Source organism: Ictidomys tridecemlineatus, chromosome 4 (genome assembly GCF_052094955.1).
Source record: "Ictidomys tridecemlineatus isolate mIctTri1 chromosome 4, mIctTri1.hap1, whole genome shotgun sequence".
Taxonomy (NCBI): domain Eukaryota; kingdom Metazoa; phylum Chordata; class Mammalia; order Rodentia; family Sciuridae; genus Ictidomys; species Ictidomys tridecemlineatus.
Genome location: NC_135480.1, coordinates 197,242,540 through 197,267,476, shown reverse-complemented (window position 1 = coordinate 197,267,476; position 24,937 = coordinate 197,242,540). Strand labels below are relative to the sequence as shown.

The 24,937-nt window shown below is 50.8% G+C and overlaps 1 protein-coding gene across 3 annotated transcripts in view; it reads right to left on the bottom strand.

Annotated features, from left to right (window-relative positions):
• The window catches only part of Gsn (gelsolin), a 53,087-nt gene extending 28,592 nt beyond the window's left edge, over window positions 1–24,495 (bottom strand). The window contains exons 1-2 of one of the 3 annotated variants that reach the window (XM_005320916.5): window positions 24,350–24,495; window positions 12,707–12,779 (exon numbers count right to left, since the gene is read on the bottom strand). The gene's annotated coding sequence lies outside the window, so the exon portion shown is untranslated. Of the gene's footprint in view, window positions 1–12,706; window positions 12,780–15,044; window positions 15,064–24,349 lie in introns of those variants that run through there. The other 2 variants (XM_078048115.1, XM_040286240.2) reach the window with 2 other exon arrangements.
• Window positions 24,496–24,937: the final 442 nt, after the last annotated feature.

Genomic DNA, 24,937 nt, shown 5'->3' with positions numbered 1-24,937 from the left:
AGGGCTAGCTCTGCCACTGACTTCCAGGTGACTTTGGACAAGTCCTCTCTGGGCCTCAGCATCTCCATAAGCAAAGACAGGATAGGTCCAGTGTCCCCACTCTACACCTCTTTTCTAGCCACACCATTCATTCCCAGGTACTGGCTGTGCAGTCATACCCAGAGCCTGCATGTCTCTGAGCCTCTCTTACCCCCATCTTTAAGATGGGGGCACTGGGCCAGGTTGCCTCTACAGGTCCTCTGAGTCAGACAGTCCAGAGCCCCTGATTTGAGGGAGGAGGCATTCATAACAGCACACTGTTTTACCTCTGGGCCTAGCTGGGGCAACTGAGACTCAGGGAAGGATAGACACTTGTCCAGAGTCACTCTGCTGGAAGGAGGCATTGCTGACATTCACACACATGTCTGACTTGCTGCAGAGCCCAGCTCTGTCTTGGGGGATGGAGCAGGAATTCCCTGGAACCACCTGACCCGAGCAGGGAGCGGCAAGGCTCTATGCAGAAAGGGTTGCAGTTGCTAAACAAGTCAAGCCCAAGTCTAGCCCAATTCAAGCTGGCAACCAAGAGCATGTAGGGCCACTGCCTCTGCCACACCTCCCAGACCAGGACAGGAGGCACCAAGAAAGCCCTCTAGCTCTCCTGTCACAGTTTCAGTACCTGGGACAAAAGCATACCCAGAAAGATCCCCAGGCCCAGTCCCTGCTCTCTGCTTGGAGATCCCCTGACCTCTGATTTTGGCTGTTCCTGGGTCCTCCTCAGTGCCACACAAATAGCAGGTGGCTTTGCTATAGCATGGAGTGGTACAGCCATGTTCCTCTGGCAGGCCTTCCTTCCCCACAGCTGGACCCAGGACCCCCACCACCAGCTCCAGGCCCTTCTTCCCTCTACACCCTCAGGCCACTCTCTGTGTCTCTGTGGGCCTCTCAGGACAGCTCCCAGATACTAGAGGAGGTGCCTCACCCTCATCTCCACCCCTGGCCACAATGCACAAAAGGCCTTGGCCAAGCCTGGAAGACACCACCCTGTTCTTTTCTCTTCACCCCAAACGTGGTTGTTCTCAATTCCCCAGGCACACAGCCATTCATGGGAAGCCCTCTCTTGGAGCTCATTTGCTTTTGGCTCATCTCTCTGGACCTCCTGGGTGCACCCACCCCTCTGGCCTGGGATCTTGCTAACAAGGACATTGGTCAGTAAACAGAGAAGCCAGTTATGAAACCCGGTGAAACTGGACAGGGCCTCAACAAATTCTGGCGAGCCCTGTGGACTTGAAAGAACACAGGTTTTAGAATCTAGCAGACTAGGCCCCCTGTAGTTGAGGCCTCAGTTTCCCCAACTATAAAATGGGGAGAATGGTACTGAGCCCGTGCAGCAAGGAGAGTGCCCAAGGCCTGACACACAGCAGGAGTTCTCCCAGAGGCCTGAGTTCAGCCCATGTGCACTGAGGAGAGCAGTAGACTGGGGGAAGAGAAAGGTTACAGATTCCACAGCGGGACTGAGGTCTGGGCTGTGTGACCTGGAGCAAGTTCTTTCCCTCTGTGAGCCTCAGGTCACTCATCTGTAAATAAGGATAGTGCCTCAAGCTACAGGGCTGTCTGAGGAATGGGCACAGCCTGCTGCAGGGCACAGCACTGAGCAGGGCTTCTTAGCAAATATGGTCATAAGTCCCTCCTGTCTTTGCGGACAATCATACCAAGAACAAGAGGATGATGTCTCAGAGCCAGAAAGCAAGAGCCTGGCAGAAATTTAGAACTCAGGTCTCTTTGACAACCAGGTCAGAGCCAAAGCCTGGCCTGCATGTGACAGGGCTCCCTAACAGGCCAGCTGGGTGTCTGCCTTGGCCAAGCTGTTCTGGGTGTGGACAGATATTGGGAAGATGGCCAGTGGGCTGGGCTGAAGCCTTCTCCGGGAGGGCAACTATCCCAGGGACTGAAGCCTCTGGCCCTTTCCCAGCTTCCGGATCCAACCCCACCTAGTGCTGAGAGCCAGGACAGGACATTTGGAAAGGGCCTGACCCAGACACTTCCTAACCTTGTGCCCTGTAAGCAGTCAGATTTGGCCATGGGTATGAGCCTGGCCCTCTTTTTTGCCAGGACCCATTTTGGCAGTCAATCTCCCCTGCTCTGGGGGAGGAGCTGACCCTGGGAGACTTGTCAGGCCAGCAGCAGGGGCTACAAATGGCTGCAAACAACTGTGTCCTAGGGGCTGGGGTGGTGGCTCAGTGGTAGAGCACTTGCCTAGCATATGTGAGGCCCTGGGTTTAATTCACAGCACCACATATAAACAAATGAATAAAATAAAGATCCATCAACAGCTATATATATATAGAAACTATATATATAACTGTGTCCTAGTCCACCACCACTGGCACAAATACCAGCAGCAGGACAGAGAGGTCCAGAGGCGGATAGTGTGAGTGCAGAACCAGCAGAAGACAGGGGGTGGAGGAGACAACCTGTCCACAAATCTGCTGGAGAAGGCAGGGTCCATGGTGCCCCACCAGAGGCAGAAGGAGCAGGAGAAGCCAGGGGAGGCAGCTACAAAGGGAAAGGGCTTTCAAAGAGGGAGAAAATCAAAGGGAGTAGCCTTGTGTTTGTGATTATGCTAACCCAGAAACACCTGGGTTTAAGTTCTGGTCTACCAGACTGGCTCTGAGCAACTGAGTGGCTTTGAGAAGTCACTTTGGTTCTTTGACCTTCAATTTCCTCATCTGCAAATGCCTTCTTCCTAGGATTATTGTGAGAACTTAATAAGGTAAAATATGTTTGGGGCTTAGCACAGGGCTTGCTGCAGATTAAGCTTGTGTAAAGAAAGCTGCTATTATTGTTAGGCAGTGCACTTGGATGAGTTTCTATCTCTCTGAAACTCAATTTCCTTATGTATAAAATATGAGTTAAAAAAATGTCTTTTTTGAATGATAGTTGGGAGGACAAAATGAGACCATAAATGTGTAAGAGCCTAGGACCATGCCTTTCATAAAATAGATGTTCAAAGATGCTGATTTCCAACAGCAAGGTCTCAAAGAGACCTGCATATCTGTGTTTATAGCAGGATCATTCACAAGAGCTCAAACATGGAAGCAAGCCAAGTGTCCGTGGGTGAATGAATAAATAAGCAAAATACACCTCTCTACCACAGAATGTCACTCAGCCTTAACACGGAAGGGAATTCTGCCCAGTGAACAAACCTTGAGGACATTATGCTAAATGACAAAAGCCATTCACAAGAAGACAAATGCTTATATGAGGAACTCAGAGTAGCCAAAATTCAGGGGCAGAAAGTAGACTGATGGCTGTCAGAAGCTGCAGGAGCGGGACAGTTTCAGTTCCACAAGAGGAAGAGTTCTGAAGACGGATGGGGGTGATGGTTACACACGATCAATGTCTTCAATACCACCAAACCATTCGCTTTAAAGTGATTAAGGTGATCAATTTTATGGTGTGTGTATTTTATCACATTTTTTTTTTAAATCTAGAAAAAATAATGATTCCCTTCTCTCTCCTCGGAAGTAATGAGATGCTAAATGGTGACCCAGCCAAGAGGACTCAAGTGACAAGCAAACCAGACCATCTCTAAGGACCTTGGGACCCTGAGATTCAAGGATGTTGAGAGAAAAAGCAAAAAGCCAGTAATATTGTACATGAAGCCCCCTGTCCTCAGTCCCCTCCTGCCTGTCTGGGGATCAAGTTCATCCTTCACTGGGATCCACCAGGGCCAGTCGCCATGCTGATGGAAACAAGGGTGCCTGCCATCATGTGATGGTGCCACGTCCTCCTGTCATGGGCTCCAGATGAAGCCCTTCTCTGTCCTTGGGCCCGAACAGCTCAGATTCCCTTAGTGCTTGGCTCTAGGAGGAAGGTCAAGCCCACTGTTTGGGTGTCACTTTGTACCTGCAAGCAGAACTCCCTGAGAAGAACAAAAGCCGGTAAATGGAGGGGAAAGGCGGGAGACCAGAATCCAGGAGCACATGCTGAGTCTCCGTGAGGTGGAGACACGAGAATGACCAAGAGCGTGAAGGCTGAATGATCTTCCCACCAAGGGAACACCAGGCCATGTCCAGGGATGAACTTGAAAAGAGCCCAAATCTACCACCAGGGGACGCAGGCAAGAGGCTCCTTCTGCAACACTGTGTAAAAGGCATAATGATTCCTAGCCTGTGCGGTGTCTGGTAGGATGGAAGAAGCCACTGACATTGTGCTTGGCATTCAGTAAGTGCTCGGTAACCCTGACATCCAAAGATGACCACCCTGCACCTGTCCAGACCCTGCAAGCCTCAGCTCTATTGTCCCCCACACCTTTCCTGGACCACCTGAGTCTGCCTCTAAAGCAGAGGAGGGCTGGGACGTTCCAAACCAGGACTGGAGAACTGGGGTTGGGCTGGTACCAGGGTTGGAAAATCATTTCAGGAGAGGCAGCCTTGCCACTCATTCCCCTCCCCCTCCCTGTGTCTCCTTATGACACCCCTCCTCTCTGAACTTAGCCTTTCTGCTCCACTCGAGGATCCGAGCCCTAACAACCACAAGCTGGGCAAGGCACTCAACCTCTCTGAGCTTTTAGTGTCCTCAGGTAAAGCCTGGTCAGACAGAGCTGGTGATAAAGCTCAGCTGGTAGAGTGCTTGCCTTGCATGCACAAGGCCCTGGGTTCAACCCCCAGCACCACACACACACACACACACACACACACACACACACACACACACACGGACTGGTCAGATCATCTAACAGGTTTACTGGTCCTTAATACCAGTAAAAATTGGTTACAGGAAAAACTCCAATGAGACAAGGAAGCCCAGAGGATACAAAGTAGCAGATGTGTAGGATAAAGAAGTGTAGGAGCTAAGCACAGCAATCAAATTGAACTGTATTTGGGATCCTGGCTAAGTGAGATTTTAGCTGTCCTCATCACAAAATGGATACAAATAATGGGTATAGATGTGAAGCAATAGATTGTGCATTTGCTTCACTACTTACTTACGTCATATACTATTGTGTTATATTCTTTAAATATACACAGTAAAATTTATTTTTAAAGAAAAATACTGTAGCATCCAAACACTGTAGCATCATTAGAGACTGAAATTTATCTCAAACTTTGAGCTACAATATCAAACACTCAAAGACATTGTTATTGTTACTAATCCTTTTAATTTTAATAGGTTTATAAAAGTATTTTTCAAACTTTTAACTTAAACTGAGGCACAACACTGGAACGATGTCCCTCCTCTCAAAACACTACACAGACAGAAAGAAAGGCTCCAGGAATGTGTGTTGCCTTCTCTCCCAGGTGCTCTGGGGCCTCACCTCCAACCAGGTACCTGCCAATCATCTATCATTACACAGATGCCTGACCCTCTCCTTCTGTAGGCTTCTAAAATGCTCTGGGACACTTGGAAGCAGATCCCAACCAGGATCATCTCATGAGGACAGTATATAGATAGGGCTGAGACGACAGCAGAGATACTCAACTGCACTCTCTGTCCCTCCCTGACACCCAGCCCCTAGACTCCCACACTAGCCACTATACAAGCTCAGTGTCCTGAGATCACTGTACCAGCTTCCTCACTGGCCTGAATTCTCTCCCCACTCAGCCCCTTGTCCCTACAAGTTGTGCTATTCCCTGCTCAAGAGGAGGAGTTAGGACTCCTAAGCTTGGCCCTTTATGATCTGGTGCCCATGTGCCCTTAAAACTTCATTGCCCACTGACAAGCCACCAACATCCTCTGTGCCATCTAACCTGGTCTCTGTATGACCTCAGCTTCCTGCCTGCAGGCGCCCTGGGGACTAGCCATGGCTCTGCCTCTCTGCATGAGCTTAGACAAGCTCTTTGCCTCTCTGAGCCTCAGTCTTCTCAGGCTAATGGGGCTCTTGAGCAGATAAGACTCATTTTGGTCCTGAGTTCCAGGTGCTAGGAGGAATCAAGAAATGTGTGCCTTGGGCTGGGACTGTGGCTCAGCAGTAGTGAGCTTGCCTAGCATGTGTGAGGCCCTGGGTTCGATCCTCGGCACTGCATGTAAAAATAAATAAAATAAATTATTGTGTTCATCTCAACTAAAATAAATTTTTTTTTAAAACAACAGCCTCCTCCCCTGCACTGCTACCACTTCCACAGCAGCTGTTAGCCATTTGCTTCCTGAATCTCAACAGCTCTCCCCTAAGCTCTGGAATGCAGACAAGTTGTGAGCCAGCAGGGGCAGCTAGGAGGGGAGCAGGGCTTAGAGGAAAATTACCGGCTCCAACACCCAGCTCAGCCAATGCTGGCTGGCGGGCTCTGAGAGGGGATCTGGGGGCCTGGCAGGCGCCTCTTGAGTGTGGACTTGGCTCCACTCCCTGACCTCTCTCTGAGCTAGTGGGTACTCTGGTCCCACCACTCCTCTGGGACACTCCCACTCTTTGGCATCCAAAGAGACAGGGGGGGAGAAGGGAAGAAAACAGGCAGGCCTTTGTGAGGAGGAGAAAATTGGCTCCTGCCACCACCCTCAGGGGCCCCAGAAACTGACAAGATGGAGGATCTCAGATGAAAAAGGGTCCCACCGTTGCCTTGGAGCCTGTGTGGTTGCCCTATCTCAAGTCCTATACTCTTGTGACCCCTTCTCTGTATCATATGAATTGTACTGGGCCCAGCGTCACATATTCCATGTGACTGTGCCACACACTAGGTCTGTGTCCCCCACACATCATCATCCTGGGTATCTACCTGGAGGCTGCAGCCCACAGCATGTAAGCCCCAATCATGTTTCATGCACCACGACGTCATGTCTGTTGTATGACATACCCTGCACTTGTACCATCTTTCCAATCCCATGCCCACATCCAGATCCTATCCCTTGGAGTACATGTCATCAATCTTGTCCTGAATCTATGCATTGAGGTCCTTGCTCCACGGTTCACATTCAAAGTTGGAGGAGAAGGGCAGGTAAGCAGTGTAGCAATTAAGTAGGACAGACTCTGGGACAGGGGGATTCCCAGCTGTCATCACCAACCTGACTTTGCAAAAGCTATTCCTCAGTGCCTCAGTTTCTTCAGCTATAAAATGGAAATGATATGAACAACACTCATCTAATAAGATTGTCCCAAGGATTAAAATAGATAATGCATTTAAGGTGCTTAGCCCAGGGCCTGACACAAAGTTAGTACTTTAAAATGTGGGCTCGGACTGTTAACAGATGTCCTGTGTGCTGAGCACCAGGCTCCCACGTGCCCAGTTCTTACTGAGCCTGAGACACTCTGTGCACATTGGTGACATTCAAGCAACCTCCTGCAAAGAGGGTGTGATTATCCCCTCTCTCGATGAGGAGAAATCCAAGGTTCAGAGCAGAGCAAAACTTTGCACAAAGTCAAAGAACCAGAAAGGGTGACACTGGGAGAGGACAAGGGGGCTGGGTATTCAAAGAGACAGAAAGCAGATTAGTGGTCAGCCCAGGGCTGGGTGGGGCGGACTGCAGACAGGCACGAAGAGTATTTTGGGGATAATGAAAATGTTCTTAAACTTGATATGAAGATGGTTGCATAACTCTGTCAATGTACTCAAAATCATTGAATTCATGAAAACGGGTGGATTATATGTATGTAAATTTACTTCAATAAATTAGGTAAAGTATATATCAAGAATGCTGTTTTTTTTTTAAAAAAAAAAAAAAAGGAAAAATAAAAGCCACTGGCCTTCTGGTGTACCATTGTGCCCCAGCCCTTGGCAAGAGAAGTAAGCATCCCATGAGCTACCACTCGGAGGCACAGCTGGGAGCACCCTGCAGCATTACACCAGCCCGTGGATCCCAACACCTCTGCAGACGAGCTGTGCAGGGGAATCCCTAGGGAGCTCAGGAAGACTACAGATGCCCTGGCCCACCCCTAGCCTCTGGGTCTGTAGATCTGGGCTGGGTCCCGGAATCTGGGGTTTCACATACTTGGGGAAACCAAGGCCAGGAGAGAGGGAACTCAGCAGGCTCACATAATCAAGCAAAGAGAGAGCCAGAACTAGAACTGGGGCCCCTTCCTTTTCCCATCTCTCCTTTCCCTCCACCTCCCTCCCACGCCTCCCCCTGCCCTCATCCTCCAGTGACTCAGGGCTCTGAGTCATCTTGTGGCACCACAGAGGAAAGTTCTTAGGAAAAACAATCCCAAACAAAGCTTCCCTGATCTGGGGAACAGAATAGGCCCAAGGGGCCAAGAAAGGCGGGGAGAGAGAACACAGGGTGGAGTAGGAGGCCCAGACTTCCCAGACCTGATCTCTCCTCTTGGCCACTAACCCATGTGGGGCCCTGGATAAGGAGCTCCCCAACTTAGAGCCTGTTTCCCCACCTGGAAATAAGATCTCCTACCTCACACAGAAGTTCATTATGGACCAGACGCCTCCATAATAATTCATTTGCATTGGTCAGGCTGAACCCTCCCCCAAACCCATGGTGACACCATCCCATTTTATAGATAGGAAAACTGAGGCTCAAAGAAGTTCAGCCAAAGGCAACAAAAAAGTGCAGAGCACAGCTTGCATCCAGGAACATCTGACTCTGAGCCTGACTCTTTCTCCTGCACACCTGTAAAAAGTGCCTCGTACGGAACGGCAAGCCGATCAGGTGCCATCAGACATACCAGGTGAGCAGCCATGACAGGTGCTCAGTCACAAAGGTGTTCCTCCTTTCTTTCTTCCTCAGTGTCAGGCCTCATCTCAGGACTCCCAGGCCCCCTGGGGAGCACACACAGGAAAACAGGGAGCCGCTCAAGTGGCTGTGGGCAGCAGGAGCATAAAGAAGGGAACCCACACCAGATGGAGCCACGAAAAGGAAACACTTAGGTAGAGCCTTGAAGGATGCACTGCCAGGGGACCCGGCCAGCCAGGTGGGAGGAACAGCAGAAGCAAAGGCCTGGCGGTGTGGCCCGCACAGGGCATGCTCAGTGTGGAGGTGTAGCTGGAGCCAGGGGGCCGAGGGGCAGTCGGGCTGTAGGTGTGAGACGGTGGGGACTCTGAAAGCAGAACGAGAACAGGATGGGAACAGGTTTCATCCTTGCTGGTGGCTGAACCAGAAAACAAGAGTGTGGCTCCCAGCAGGCTCCCAGGAGCCCCTCCTCTGAGCACTTCAGATCACTTGCTACTTACCCATGGGTCACAATTGTCCCTGAGGGTTTCCTCCTCAGTCATGGCGGGGCTGGGCAGAGGGAAGCCGGCCTTCTGACAGGGCCAACTTATTCACACTGGACTATAAATAGGATCCCAGGGCTTAGTCGGAAATAGCTGTGCCAAGCCGGACTCCACAGACCTCAGGGGCATGCAGTTCCCAAAACAGCCTTTCTCCTCCACACGGTGAAAAACCAAAACTTCCTCGGGAAACCATTGTTCACGCTGCAGTTCACTTTCTTAAGCCTGAGGCAGTGCGAAGAGCCCCACTGCCTACGTACACCACTGAGCTCTGCCTTGGCCTCCGCCTTCCCCGACCCCCACCCTGGCTGCCAGTCACTACCTCTCCCTGGGCCTTGGCGTCCCCACAGGTGAACTAGGGAGGCTGGATGTAATGCCCTCCGGTCCTTCTATCCAGGATACTCCCTGGGACTGTTTGGGGACAACCCCTGCCCCTCAGATGCCTGTTTTATTTTCTCCCCTAGTTGACCTGGGAATTTTTAAATGATCACCATTTGAAAAATTGGAATTGCAATAAATGATCAGATTTGAGGCCTCCACGGAAGTGACCTTGGATGTGCCACTGCCCCTCTCTGGACCCCAGATTCCTCAGCCGTAAGATGAAGACGCCATCCCATGCACCGAGCACTGCGAAGGACCCCCCTTTCCCCATTACGCAGATCTCAACGACCTCATTGCCCCATTGAACGGATGAGGAAATTGAGTCTGAGAGGGACTCGGAAAGTGTTAAGGGACGAATGGCAAGCCCTGGTCATGCTCAGACCTGTTTGCCCCTGAGCCCAGTTGCAGTGGCCTAGCTCTGGGCAGCTCAGGCAGGACAATGGGGGCAAAACCCATCAAGGGCAAGGAACAGAAAGGGGAATGGAGGATCTTTCTGTGTGTGTGGTGAAGGCGGGTGACAACGTTCCCCCAGTGACACTGTTCTTGCCAACCGGCTTCCCACACCATCCTCTCCGATCCACCCTCCCCTCTGCCTGCTGTGATTGTCTGCTCTGAAATCCACTGATCAGGTCGGTCCATGGCTCCCTGGTGCCCCGAGGGTCAGGGCTAAACATCCAAGGCCTCTCCCAACTCTGCTTTCCACGTCCCCTCTTGCCACTTCCCACCTCAACCCCCAAATGCTGGTCACTAGTCCCCAAGCACAGGGCTCCTCCAGGTGGCAAACACAACCCTCTTCCCAGAGTGCCCAACTCCCCTCTTTAGCCCATTCCTTATTTCAAGAGGAGGAGAAGCCCTTGCTGGTTGCCTGGGCCCCTTGGCAGCCGAAATGCACTCAGGGCATTAGCCACCACTGTCTCCCCCTGGGACGAGAGCGGCTCTCCAGGGTAAGGGAATGGTGACTCAGCTCCCCGTCCAAGTCGGTGAAGTTTGGCCTCTGTGTGAAAAAACAGAAGAGCCAAGACAGTCCTGGAAAAGTGCTCACTCCCAGGACTGCCCAAGGCCAAGCCTCACATCATGGTGTAGCATCAGGACACCCCAGTGTGGAAGAACCCAAAATTACACCCCCAGGGCTTCGGAGGGTCCTCCTAGGGTCTCTTTCAGGGGTTCTACTAATGAGATTCGGGCAAGTCACTGCCTCCCTTAAAAACTTCCAGAGGTTCGCTGGTGCCTAGCATTAAACCCAGACTCCAGGGCCCAATAACGTGGTTGTTCCAGGTCCCTGGCTCTTCTCCCACCATGGCCCCGTCCCTGGCGGACCTCCCTCCCTTCTTTTAGTTCCTGAACATTCCCAGGCTCCCTCCTGTCTCTGCTCTGAGCCTCCCCAGCCATTTGCTCTACCAGGGGGGTCCTTCCATCATCCATGCTCACCCCACGGCCTCCTGCTCCCTCCTCAGGGGTTGGGTTTTCCACGGGAGGCTTCCTGACCCACCAAGACAAGACCCCACCCTTTTCCCCATCGTTTCCTTCATAGCTGAAGAGAGAACGAATCTGTGGTATCAACACCCAGCTAAGGCCCTAAATATCTGTCAGGTTCAGAATTAAATAAGTAAGTGAATGAATGCATGAATGGACCTACTTATGCAACTCGAGACAAGAAGTGGTCAGAACCCTGGGGAACATTTGAGGCAGTAAAACAGGACCCTGACTAAGATCAGAGAAATTGGGGGGAAAAATAATAGCACAGCATCCCAGGAGCAAAGAGGCAGGAGTTCTAGAAGGAGGAATTAGACATGCGCCAGAGATGCAGAAAAGGAGACCTAAGGGTTTGACCCGCAGGTCACTGGGGTCTCCTCAGTTGAACCAACATTCCTGGAGACTGTGAGGTGGGTACACTGCAGGGGACAGAGGACTGACAGGGTGAACAGGCAAAGCTCTCAGGTGACAGGCTGGGCCTTCTGGGACAGGCAGAGACATCATTACCAAGAGCATGCACAGACTAGAACACTCTTTATCAGCAGACGACTTTGAGGCAGTTCAGCTTTTGGGGGTGTCAAAGCAGGAGCATCAGAACTGAGACATGGTCCTTGGGCACCTGAAGTAGGACAAGTAGGACGGGTCCCTCTAGGAATCCCTGGCTTTAAGGTCAAAGAACCCTGGAGACCATCAAAAGGCATTTTCAGCCCAGCGTGGGGGCGCATGCGGCCTTCCAGCAGCTTGGGAGGCTGAGGCAGGAGGATCGCAGGTTCAAAGCCAGCCTCAGGAACTTGGCAAGGCCCTAAGTAATTTAGTGAGATCCTGTTTCTAAATAAAATATAAAAAGGGCTGGGGATCTAGGCTCTGGGAGAGAAAGACAGTGGCTGCAAGGACAAGCAAGCCATCTGCACTCATCCCTTCCTCCTTCTGGCCACCGAGGGTGACAGTATGATCTGGCGGGTGCTCCAGGTGCTCCCCACAACTGCTAAGCAGAATTCCTTCTCTTCCGTCGCCAGAAGCAGAAGGTTGTGGCCAAAGCCCTCTGGCATCTTGGAGCTTATTTTGTCCTCAGGACAATCTTGATAGGTGGTGGGGAGGGGGAACGGACGTGCTCAACTCGTGGGCAGAGAAACTGAGGCCCACGCTGGGAAGGGAACCCGCACTCCTGGCTGGATGCCCTCACCTCTGCGCCCCACCCACCTCAGCTCACCTGGGAATCTGATAGTCAGGTGGCCCCACCCTGCCAGCCACCTGCGGGAATGACTCATCCACACCCTTGACTCACTCTCAGGTGCTGCTCCTAAGGTCAACCAGCCAGGGACCTGGGGCCACACCCCAGGCCTCTCCAAAATCTCGGGGCAGAATTCCCGTCCCTCTTCCTCACAGGGAATTGACCTTCCACAGAAGAGCTCTCTGAGCCTTGAGAAGGAAAGTCACTTCACGCTGCCAGGGAGCAGCACAGTCAGGGGGGGAGCCAGGCCTAGGGGCACCCAGCCGGGTCCTTGCCTCTCTCCTGCAGGGTCACCTGACCCCCTCTTGAGGACCAAGAGGAGCAAAGGAGGTAACCCAGAGGCGTGCTCTGAGCCTTAGGAGGAAAACCTGGGACTCTCTTTGGATCCACTATGGCCACCAGAGGCTGCTTCCCCCTGGAGTCCCTCCAGACTCCCCTGGGCAGCCAGGGCTGGGCTCAGGAGGACGATGGGCGTCTGCCATGCTGCACCTACCTTCCAGGCGGTGCAGGGAGAAGAGCTGCTCCGAGGGCAGAGTGAAGCACGGGACCAGGGGAGTCAGCAGCACCTGAAAACAAAGGGCCGAGAACCTCAGCACACACTTCACCTCCAGCAGCCACCGGGCACTCAGTTCCCGTCAAGGCTGCCAACAAATGAATTGTCCCTAGGATGCACTAAAACCCCTCATAACTTGCACCTGCTGGCCTGGCCGCAGTGCTACCTTCTGGGGTCACCCAGAACTCTTCCGTCCCCCTGGTTCCCAATGGCTCCTTGGTCACTTGAAAATAGTGATTCTTGACCCCCAAGTCAAGTTGCGTATCCTCTTTCCTTTAGCTCTTCCCAACACAAGGGTACCCAGTTCCCTCACTCCATTTCCCAACATGCTCCAGATGAACCCCATCCCTACTGACAGCACAAGACCTAGAATTAGACATTCAGACATGCAGGGTGGACAGGACTCTCACCTCCATCACCCGAGATACATGCTTCTATTCATCTATTCATTCTGCTCATCTAAAATCCCTTGAGCATTTAAGGCAGCCCTATTGTGTGTCTGGATTCAGCCAACCTAAGGACTGAATAACTCTAGAGTTACACCAACTGGCCCCTCACCTGTGTAACCAAGCAAGCCACAGCACTTCTCTGAGTCTCTGTTCAAGGGGGATTTTATACACACACACACACACACACACACACACACACACACTACTGGGGATTGAACTCAGGGGTACTCGACCACTGAGCCCCACAATCAGGATAATATTAAAACCTACCTCATGAAGTCATCCTGAGGATTAAACAACACACACACACAAAAAGTCAAGGGTTTTGCATATGTTTACTCTTTACTTATTAGTCATTTAATTCCTAAATCTTTTTCCTATGAATTGTGTCTTTTTCATCCTGGATGTGAGCAGTTTGGGGACCCAATCTGTTACACGTGACATTTCCACCTACAGAATGCTCTATTATTGTTCTGCTGCTCCACGACTGTGCAAGACTGCACCGTCACCATCTGGTGATGGCCTTCGTCTCCCCAGGCCACGAGCTCCTGGAGGCAAGGGCTCTGTCTGCTGCACCGCTGAGGCTGGAGCCCAGCACAGGACCTGGCGCACGGCAGGACCAGGGGGTACAACTTGGAGTTTTGCCCTTCCTCACCACCCAGAGTTCTCGTGTGTGTGTGTGTGTGTGTGTGTGTGTGTGTGTGTGTGTGTGTGTGTGTGCGCACGCGCACAGACACGCGCCTCTACCACTGAGCTATGTCCCCAATCCTTTTCCAAATTTTTTTTTTTATTTTGAGACAGAGTCTCACTAAGTTGCCCAGGCTGGCCTGGAACTTACAATCCTCCTGCCTCAGCCTCCAGAGTGGCTGGGATTATAGGCGTGCACCATTATGCCTAGCACCCAGGGTCATCCATCTACATAAGGGGAGCAGGTGAGCAAGCCCATCCTGCCCACACTGGAAGAATTCTCTGCCCAAACCAGCTTCTCCAAGCCAAAGGGAGAGTCCAAGATCCCAAATGAGCAGGGCCCTGCAAGTGCCTGGGATTAGGACACAATAAGCCCTGTTCTCAGGCTGATGGTAAATGGCCCAGGCATTGCTGACAGTCTCTGCATTTTTAATGACACAAGTGGACAGCAGTGGACCTGGAATCAAGGTACCCAAAACCTAGGGGGCCAGAGATCAGATGTTTATCTGGGCCCTGGTCCTGGGGTTACATGGCCTTTCTCAGAGAGTCCTGGAGAAACTTCCTGGTTCCAAGGGATAGGTTAAAGCAAAGTTGGGTTTGGTCATTCCTGCAGAGAGACGAATGACCTTTCACACTCTGTCAACTCTGGGTGAGACGGAACTTTTCAAATCCAGCCCCCTTCTCTGCTACACTCCCCAAATCCCATGCTCATGCTCACCCAAGGTGCTGCCTATGCTCCCACGGGCAACCTGCTCTGTGCCACCTCTCCCCCACAGTCGCCCTCTCAGCAAACAGCACCACCATTCATCAAACACACAAGGGACCAGGCCAGATGCCAGGGATCACCCTCCTCCACCCGCTGCTCTCACTGTCCCCTCCGCCTCACCCCTGACACCAGCATCTTGGTCCATGCACCATCTCCTCTCACTTGGATGGCTGCAGTCACCCCAACTGGTCTTCCTGCCTCCTCTATCTCCCCAACAATGCAACCTCTTCAAAGCAGGCCCAGACCAAGTTGCTTCTCTGCACAGACTCTGCCGTGGCTCCTGTAAGGCCCCCAGACAAAGGGCAAGACGCTTAACATACTTTTCAATCACCTTTCATGATCTGCCCCTGCCCACCTCTCCAGCCTCAGCTCTCACCGGTTCCTGTCTTCCACCTGCACCCCGCCAGGCTCCAGCCAGACACGACTGCACTCTATCCCTTGACTCCTTCACACAACCCTTAGACAGACTGTTTCCTCTGAGTCCCCACCGCCCCCAGGTCTTCCCTGTCACACTGCACTGGAATGGTATTTCCACGTCAGCCGCTGATATATCCCAGAGCCTGGCCTTGGGCCAAGGCCACCACAGCTCCAGATTCACTAAAGGAAGAAAATAGAAAATCATATGCTAGCACACACGCATAACACGTGTGTCCACACGCACTCCCACAGAGCCTGCTGAGAGTACAGATGCTGCCATCTATGGGCAAGAAAAGCACCTCATTCTCCCCAAGATCAGGACAGCAGGAGGCCTGGTTTTCAAACTTGGCTGGGTTTACAATGAGCCCAGCTAACCAACTCTAAGTGGGTCTGTTTTCCATTTTGGACCTTGAGGCTACAGCAACTTAAAAACCAGGTCCACAAACCGTTGACTCTAGTCCACCGCCCACAAGCTCCCACCAGGGCCAGAAAAGACAGAGGTTTCTTTTCAGTACTCATAACCCCAGCGGGTGCTCACTCAGTGCCTATTGGCTGAATTATAACTCCCAGCACAAGGTGAGGAGCACATTCTGCGTCAGAGCCGTCCACCGGTGTGAAGGCCAGCCCAGGGGACAGAGTGCACCCCTAGCGTTACCAGCAGCCTTGCCCAGGGACCCTGCCCAGATCCCAGAAATAAGCAAAGATGGAAAAATGAATAGTGAACTTTATGCATTTTGACCAAACTGGGGAGACTCAGCTAGGCTGCCTGTCCCTAGTCCCATAAGGAAGTTACAAATTGTAGAAATGAAAGTCAGGTGACACACATGTGTAGACTCAGTTGGCCAAAGAGGGACAAAAGGCAGGAAATGCACATAGGAAGATTTAGCTGGCCCACACGGGACAGACAGTGGGCAGGCGATCTGTGCTCCCAGGGTTGGGGGTGCAACCCACACTTCCATTCTCAGCATGAGGAAGCTGCTCCTAAATTTAGAGCCCCCCCCCCCCCCCCCCCCGCCGTCAATTCAGTCTGCTTCATTAGACAAAATGTGCAAGCTGCTGCAGAACTTTGGGTGGCTAAAGGGTGGAGTAGGAAGCTGGGGTAGAGTGGGGGAGGCTGGGACAGAGCCTTTTTTCATCCTAGGGGACCACCCCCAATTCATTGGGAGGACTTTCAGGTGTCCGATGTCCAGTAACGCCAAAAGGATTCAAACTACCACCCCCGACAAGCAGTTATCACTTTCTGTACACCAAGTGTTAAACTCCATAGTCGCCATGATTCAGCCTCCCGATAACTCTACCAGGTAGATAATATTGTTCTCCTTTGGCAAAGCAAATACAAAGACTTAGAGTCACACAGCTAAGATGTTTGGACAGTTCCCACCAAACCAGGCTGCCTCCCCTATCCTTGGTCTTACTAAATGTCAACTGTAAGGCTAGGCCTCTCGCTCACTCGAGAAAAACACAAAGTTTTGGTTGCTCTAGATGCGGGATGGCGAACCTCCTCTGCAGAGGGCTAGGCATACTTCTTAAGTCTTTGCATACCTACTTAACCTGTGCTGCAGATTCTTCCCGGTTTCTTTTTTGTTTTTTAAAAATAGCTCTTTTAAAATATAAAAATCATTCTTAGCTCAGGGACAAAAACAGACTGGGGCCTCTCCAGGAGCTAGAGTTTGCATTCACAGATACACAGAGAATAATGTTTATGATCTTAAGCACAAAACCTTCTGGTGGAAACATTTATCTAAGCCAAACACTAAGCCCTCTGGCGAATTCTCCCCCTTCAGATGGCTTCCTACTGAGTCACTCTCTGCTAAAGAGGGCCCTGCCTCACTTTGCAACTAGGCAGTAAACTATTTCAAGGATTGTCCAGATTCTAGAAACTCATAGTTATGGGTTAATTAGTCTGAGGGGAGAAGGGGCCTGAGACATTTTTCATGTCCTAGTGTTAGGTCACTGATCTCACACCCACACTAGGAGGCACGAAAGCTCCAATCAGACCCTAGACAGGTGGAGAAGGAGACCCCGGTAGAACAAGAGAAGGTGCCATTCCCAGTTCATGGATTGGGAAATGACTTACCCAAGACCACACAGCCCAGACAAACTAGGGGCATGACCATGGCCAAGTTCCTTGATCCTACCAGGGCATTTTGGTTTAGGTGAGTATTTTTGAAATCTCACAAGTGGCAGAACAGCAGTCAGACAACTTGCTGTGGGCTTTGGAAAACACACTTGCTGTCTTGGGAGCATGAACATCGGGTCCATGAGGTCCATGAGATGCAGCCAGGCAATTCCTGATTCCTAAGAGCCAGCTATAAAAGTGGAGTCTGGAAAGAATCTGTTTTGAGTCAGGAGAAGTGTCCTCTGCCCAGAGTGGCCACAGACATACCTAAGTCTCTGGAGTTGGGAATACAAAGTCCAGTCCTTCAGTTATAAGTGTGGAGGTGGAGGAGTGACCTGGCCTGAGCACTGGCAGGGATGCTTAGGATGTGGTCCATTTTATAGAGGAGGAAACTAAGGCCTTGAGAGAGGCCTGGGCCTCTTACCAAAGAATTTTCCCCTTCAGCTGACAATGTACAAGGACCCTCTATTTAAAAAGCCTAAGGGCTGGGGATACAGCTCAGGGATAGTGTTTGCCTAGCACATGAAAGGCCCTGGGCCCGATTCCAGCACTGCAAAACCTACTACAAAACAAAAACAGAAAAACAAACAAATACAATGCAGATGTGTACAAATGATTGATTTGGGAATGATCAGTCTCCTTACAAATAGGGCATTCTCTTTTACAAACACATTCATTACCAAAAAACTCCCCCCTGGACTTTGATGGTGGGGGCCCTGGTGAAATGTTTCCCACACTTGAATTTGCCCATGAATCCCATGGGGATCTTGTGAAAATGCAGATTTGAACTCAGTAGGCCCAGAATAGATGGGGTTTCCAGATAAAATACAGGATGCCCACTTAAACTTGAATTTTGGATACACAGCGAAAGTTTCTGGTAGAAGTAGGTCCTGAATATTGCAGGAAGGATACTGTGCTTAAACAATTATTCATTTTTATCTGAAATTCTAATTTAGCATCCTGTGTGTGTTTAACTTGCTAAATACGGCAACTCTGAGGCAGAGCCTGAGATGCCACATTTCTGAAAAGCTCTCAGATGAAGCCCTAATGCTGAACTGTATACAACCATGAATGCTATGGTCTTTTTAAACACTGCTAAAAAAGCTGGGCTGATAGATCCTACTTCTGAAAGAATATTCTAGAAAGAAGGCAGTCATTGGAACTGGAATATGCTTTGTAAGAGAAACAGAGATACCCTGGGGAAGGGTGGCGTGGGGCTAGGGCCACAGGGTAGCCCACAAAAGTCCACCTCTTAAATAGCACTCTTCAACCCAACGGAACTCAGGAAGCCAAGAACACATGAGCAGATCCATAGAAGGAAATGACCTACCCCTCCCTGCCCCTTCCCAAGGCAGTTCTGAATCAAATGAGAGAATAGAAACTCCTAGTACCTGAAGGACTGCACTTGTCAAGCACCATGTTAAGCATTTTTTTTTCATGTTAAGCATTTTTTAAATTCCTATGAACTCAGTGTTGAAATCCTACCTCTATAGATGAGGAAACCAAAGCACAGAGACATGACTTGCTCAAGGTCTTATTGCAAGTGCAAAGCAGAAATTGGAAGCAGAACAGAGTTCTCTCTGCTCTCAGCCTGGAATCTTAACTCTTTAGCCTTTCTTGACACTGGACCGCGCAGATACCTTTGTGCAGATACAAAAACTTATGCCCCAGGGTGTTCATTACACTAGTGTTTGTAAACAGCCTAAATATTTAATAATAGAGGATTATCAAGTAAATATGGCATATGCACATCAAAGATGGCATGTTAGAGAGTGATGAAAAGTCTTATGCGCATGAATCACTTTCATAATTTAAAACAGTAAGGCTGGGATGGAGTTTAGCAGTTGCCCAGCCTGCTTGAGGGCCTGGGTTTGATTCTAAGCACTGTCCAAAAAAAAAATTTTTTAAATAAAATGCATCGTTTCATTTTAATCCCCTCATCTAAAATAAACTAAATGTGCATTGATACTACTTAAATATAGTAGACTTTTAAAACCCCAAAAAGCCAGGATAGAAAATTATAAAAGCAGTATGACCACAATTTTACATGGCATCAAAACAAAGGCACTGAAAATATCAGGAAGAAAATGTATCCAAATGTCAGCAGTGATTGCTTCTGCTTGGTAGAATCACAGTCAGGTCTTATTTTTTAAAATATTTTTTCCTCTAAATTTTCCATCAGAAGCATTTATTATAAGGGGGATAAAGGTTCATGGAGAAGGAAAGAGAAAAATACATGTGCCACCAATGTCACTAAGCCACTCCCCAAATTTAACTAGTATTTACAGAGTGCCAACGAGAGCCCAGCCCAGCCACAGCCACTGAAGCCGGGCCCAGCCCCACCCTGAAGGCTCACATATACGGAATATATATATATATATATATCTTGTTTGACAAATAAGCCTGACCCAGATGATATATTTGTTGAAATTAGAAAGTAAAAAAAAAAAAAAAAACTATTTGTTTAATTAGCTCAGAAGAATAAATGAAGCCACTCCCACTGGCCTGGTCCTGGTCCACATGGCTCCATGGCTCCAATTCTTTCTGAATCCCTCTAGGACGAATGGGTTTCAGGGATACTTCACAGCCCAGGAAAAAACTGTTCTTATTCCTTAATCCAAGTACTGAATACAAGAGAGGCAGAGGTGCCCTGTGATGCAGAAAAAGCCAAGCCAGCACAAGGAGAGGCAGGAGGGCCTGGGAAGGAACCTCTCTGTCCAGGTGACCCCTGGGCAAGGGAGCTCACAGCTCTGGGCCTCAGTTCTCCTCATCAGCAAAATATATCACCTCATGACAACCTCAGGGATACTGTGAGGCTCAAAGAAAAAAAGAAAGTTATTTCATTTCTCTAGGCAGAGCCTCAGTTTTCTCATCTATAAAGTGGAGTCCTCTTCCTTCACAAGACTGTCAAAAACCAGTGAAAGCAGCTGGGTGCGGTGGTGCATGTCTGTAATCCAAGCGGCTCCGGAGGCTAAGGCAGGAGGATCATGAGTTCAAAGCCAGTCTCCGCAACAGCGAGGCACTAAACATCTCATGAGACCCTGTCTCTAAATAAAATACAAAATAGGACTGGGGATGTGGCTCAGTGGTGGAGCATCCCCAAGTTTAATCTCTGGTACCAAAAACAAACAAACAAACAAACAAAAACCCAGTAAAAGCAAAAAGTAACACACACAGCTAACATCTCTGTACAGTGGCATCATTATCATTGCTTGTTATTAAAACAAGGGTATGCAAATGAATCCTAGGCCTCAATTTCCTGTCTGCAAAATGAGGGCCCTCAATTGAACCCCAAAAGGCCAAACTCAAGAGCAGTTGAACTTAGGTGCATGACTTCTGTGAGCTCATTTTGTGCTCTCAGACATGTAGATGTCATGCTCCTGCGCTGAACACAAAGCCTTTTGACTTGGAGGCCATCAGCACTGAAAACCTGACATCATGCTGTCCAGCCATAGTGTGGAATGGAGTCTGGGGCCCAGAGAAAGGCACACAACAGTTCAAGTCACCAAGCACTGTCAGTGGCAAAGCCAGGACCCAAGCCCAGGCCTCCAGCAGCTTAGCCTTGCCCACCACGCCCATTGCTATTCTCTGCCCTCCCTTAATTGCTGATGTGGTCCTGGACAGGGCAGGGGCAGAGCAGGCCTATAGAGGGGACGAGGGAGGGGAAGCTGGTCAGCAGCAAGAACTGAGCTTCCTGTGGTCTCCAACTTCACAAACCACATCAAGCTGAAATATGACACACACTCGCTCACTGAAAGGCAGGAGATATTTTTACTTAACATCCCTCAGCTGCCTAAACACTGCTCTCTTTCTTTCCCTCCCCCGAAAATCGCCTAACTCCTGGGACCTGCTTTTCTCTGCGTTAGCCCACACTTCCTCAGGGAATAACCAGGGGGCACAAGGGGACCCCACTCTCCCTGGCTTCTTTAGATAGATTTCAACAACATGGGCTCAAATAGTGAAAAGAGGGGTCCAGTCTATGCTGGGCTCCCATTTCACCAAATGATCTTGTCCGTCAAAGTCTGTGTCTAGGAGCCTTGATTTCCTGAAATATGCAAGAGACTGCCTAAACTCAGGGGCCCTGTTGATGGTAAAGAAAAGGAGGAGTTGTTAATAAGAGGGCCCCTCCAGGCCTCTCTGCTATGGTGCTGAGCCACTAAGTCTATCCCTCCTAACAGCCATAGCAGACATCCCCCCACACACACTCCACACCTCTTACAGTGCCCAGACTAGACAGAACCTGTGGGAGAACATTTAGTGCAGTAATTAAGAGCTACAGCTCTGTAGTCAGACTTCTGGAATCCTGATACCATCTCCTTAAATAGCCACACAACTGAGGCACGTTATATAACCTCTGGAAACCTCAGTTTCCTCATCTGTAAAACGGAATCATTCTTATCTGCCCCAGAGGAACAGTTACGAGGAATCCGTGAAATAATCAATATTCCAGTGTGTGGTTATATTAAAAGGTAACTTTTGATGACAATGATGATCATGATCATGCAGACCAAAAGCCTTCTATTTTTACAGATGAGGAACCCAAGGTCACCCAGAAGAACTAAGACTGCAGCTGTACTCCTAAGCCAGTGCTTCTAACTTCCCTCAAGCAGGTGGTCTCTAGTAAGCAAATCCACACTCAGAAACTGCAGACACAGGTTGTAAAAACAGAGTGTCTCACCAGAAGCCATCTCTATGACCTGGACACAAGTCATGAAGGACCCAAACTGCCCTCATGGAGTGGCCCTGCATGGCTAAGAAGCTTGAAGACCTCTGGTCAACAGCTCTTGCTTGTAACAGTTCGGTGAAGCGCACACACCACTGTTAACCAGTGGCCACCTCTGGGGAAGAAGAGGGTTTGGAGGGACAAAATTGCGTGTGAACTCTTCTCTATTTTTAAATCTTAAAAAAAAATTTTTTTCTTGTTTTAAAACTAACAAAGAGGAACAAAGCAGCCGTACTGAAAATAATGTAGCAGCTTTACCTGGTTTGCTTTCTCCAGTTGCTATCTTTTCTTGTGGCAGCTTCTGAGACCTTCAGCTGGGCTTCCAGAATCTGCCACTCTGCTCAATCCCACAGCTCGGCTCTAGTTCAGACCTGCCTGCCCTTTCACCTGGACCAGGAACAGCCTCCTGTAGGTCTCCCTGCCTCCCATTCAGCACCCTCCACTGCACCCCATATATCAACTACCAGATTAATGACAATATTTATCACTGCTCTCTTTGAAACCTTTCTCAGTTCCTCAGTGTCTTCAGAATTAAGTCCAAGTCCTTAGTTTATAATTCAGCTCCATCTTCATTTACAATCCCAATTCCACCACTCCGCCATTCCTCCCACCCGCCATTATAGCCATGAGGATTGTTCAGAAAACCTCAGTGCCTTTGCATAAACTGTCCCTGCTTCTTAGAATAGCTTTCCCCAGGATCCATTTTTTTTTTCCTGGTAAATAATTACTCACTTCTGAGATCTGGTTCCCCCAGAATTAGTCGCCCCTCTCACAAGCTAAAACTGATCTCGGTATGGCACAGTTGTGTCAACCACTGTAGATGGGAAGTACCTTGAGGATGGTTCCTGGGCCCCAGAAGGGTACTACAATGGGGTAGGAGAAAAGGAAGGAAATGCCATGACAGGCTAATCGTCCTGCTCCCCTGGGGTTCATATTAGTCCATAATAACAAGACTATGGAAAATTCTGGAGTAAAGTTCCCTTTCCTGGTTCACATGGAAACCTTTGCTGCTATGTAACTCACCCAAGTGCCAAACCAAGCTCCCCCAGCTGCTTACAATTTCCCTAAGCATTTATAAATTGGGGGGTGGGGGCTCCAGGAGAGGAAAATGCAGCTTCAAAGAAACTGGATACCAATGTGCCTCTTCCCATCCTTCCTCCTCTGGCCCAAGCCACTTACCCTTAATATCCCCCAAGAAACATCAGCCAGCACCCCAAGGGTATGTCCAGAGTGGACTGGGTCCTTCAGTGAATGGAAAACCAGAGAAAGAGTCGAAAGTCCCACCAGCCAAGAGTCGGCACAGGGCAGGTAGGAACTGAGTCCTGGCCTGGCTGCTATGTGACTAAGAGTCCCATGAACTCGGCCCTAGAGTTTCCTCACTGTGGAATGGGGATGGGGATGAGTCTCCAAGGAGCTATGGTCAGTATAGAGGGCAAAGGGCAAAAGGTCCTCGTGCCCTGGTCAGAAATGTGGTCCTGGGAGAACAGGACATACAGGATTAATAAGTCTTTGAAAAGTACTAAAAGCCAAACAAAAGCCAGAGAGGCACCTCCCCTGAGGCCCCGCCTTCCACGTAGCTCAATCGTGGAGACAGCCAGGGATGAGGGATGGGCGTTTTAAAGATGCCCTCTCTGCTCTGCAGAGGGTGCGAGGGCAGCATAGGGAATAGATGTCTGAGCAGAGCCAACGTCTCCGCACCCACACCCCAGTCCCTGGGCTCTGCCTAGGGCAGCTAGCTAGCATGCACAGGACAGAGGGAAGGTGGTTTACTTAGGTCGTGGGGAGGGTGGACCTGAGAAGAGACCGGAGCTCTGCGAGAAGGGGGTTCCAATCACGGTCTTCAACTCTGAAAGGAGTTCGCGCGTGCGTCGGGCAAGGTAACGCACCCTGCAGAGCCCGGGAGGAGACAGTGCCTACAGGTGACAGACGCATGCAGATTTCAGCCCCAGACAAGGAAGAACTTTCTAACAGTCCAGGTCCCAGAAAGAAGGAGGAGGTGGAGGCTCCCCATCGCCCGGGAGAGCAGACAAAGGTGTTACCCAGGAGTGGAGAAACCGCTGCGCAGACACCTCTGCGAAGCCACCGCCCAGACCGCCGGCGGGCACTCACCTGCCTTCTCCGTCCAACACCCCAAGTGCGAGGGCGACCCCGGCCCAGTCCCCCCCCCCCGGGGGTGAGGCAAGGTTAGCAGCGCAGCGGGGCCTGTGGGTGGAGGCCTGCCCACCCCCAACCCCCCGCTCCTGCCCAGCCCCGGGACTACATTCCCGGTCCCCTGGAAGACCCCCGAAGGGGGCAAGGAAGCCCTCTCCAGCGATGCCCGGCGGCCGGGTCGAGCTGCAGGCGCGCGCAAGCTGGGAGCTGGAGGGGAGGGAGAGGAGAGAGATCATCCCGCGGCCTCCGACGCCCCGGCGGTCACCCCTACCTGCTACCGAGGAGCTGGCGACGGCGGCTGCTGGGTCCAGCTGTGCTCAGCTGGTTCCGGGCGGCTGGGCGGGGGCGCTGCGGCGTGAGCGGCCGGTGGGCAGGGCGCGGGCGGGAGCCGCCCTCGGGGCGGGGCGGCCGGGCCGGCAGCGGTGGGGGGAGGAGCACCAGCCCCGCCCGTGGGCAGCAGGGAGGTTGGAGACGCTGGATCCGGGCGAGCGTTCGTCCAGCGCGCTGTTTCACTTTATGAAACCCCTCACTGCGCCCCGCTTGAAGGCAGCAAGCTCCCTGCTTGGGAGGAAACTGAGGCCAGGAACTTATGGCGGGGGTCTGAAGGAGCCTAGGGGTTGGGTGGACAGACAGCTGCTCTGGAACTGGGCTGCGGCCCAAGAGCTCAGTAGGGTGAGCCGGGTGCAATGCTCAGCTAGGACCAGCGGCGGCAGATTTCAGCCCAGGGCCGACTTTGGTGAAATGGGCTCTCCACAAAAGTAGAGGGCATGTGACAAAAGCAGATAGACCCACGGAAGGGAATAAAGGAGAGTCGTTCCCAGCTTCATCCAGAATGAAGAACCCAGAAACGCCAAGTGCG